Below are 825 nucleotides of genomic sequence, written 5' to 3'. Positions count from 1 at the left end.
ATGTTGGCATTCTCTCCAGGGCCCTGCTCACCTGGCCACCAGCAACTTTCCTGTCATGTTTGCAGAGACAGTTTTATAAACATGACCTTTTTCCAAGATGTGTGCAGAATTTAGTATCGTGTGTGTGTGAAGGATTTACTTCACAGCATTAAAGGTATTGAAATGCTATCAGAAAACATTCAGGGGAGTGGTGTTGTGGTGCAGCGGTTAAGCTGCATCTTCTGAGTACCAGTTCAGGTCTGACTGCTTCACTAGCCATCCAGCTCACTAATAATGCACGTGGGAAGGCAGCTAAAGATGGCCCGGGTGTTTGGACCACTGCACACCTGTGGGAGACCTGGATAGAGTTCCTGGTTCCTGGCTTCAGCCTGGCCCAACTCTGGCTATTGCAGACATTTGGGAAGTGAACCTGCAGATGGAAGATCTCTGTCTCTGCAGCCCTGCCTTTCAAATAAATCAGCAAATCTTAAAACTTAGGAAAATAGGGCCCGGTGGCGTGGCCTAGCGGCTAAAGTCCTCGCCTTGAAAGCCCCGGGATCCCATATGGGCGCCGGTTCTAATCCCGGCAGCTCCACTTCCCATCCAGCTCCCTGCTGTGGCCTGGGAAAGCAGTCGAGGACGGCCCAAAGCTTTGGGACACTGCACCCGCGTGGGAGACCCGGAAGAGGTTCCAGGTTCCCGGCTTCGGATCGGCACGCACCGGCTCATTGCAGCTCACTTGGGGAGTGAAACATCAGATGGAAGATCTTCCTCTCTGTCTCTCCTCCTCTCTGTATATCCAGCTTTCCAATAACAATAAAGTCTTAAAAAAAAAAAAAAAAAACT

The sequence above is a fragment of the Ochotona princeps genome, chromosome 6 (genome assembly GCF_030435755.1).
Source record: "Ochotona princeps isolate mOchPri1 chromosome 6, mOchPri1.hap1, whole genome shotgun sequence".
Classification (NCBI taxonomy): domain Eukaryota; kingdom Metazoa; phylum Chordata; class Mammalia; order Lagomorpha; family Ochotonidae; genus Ochotona; species Ochotona princeps.
This window is presented reverse-complemented; position numbering follows the sequence as displayed.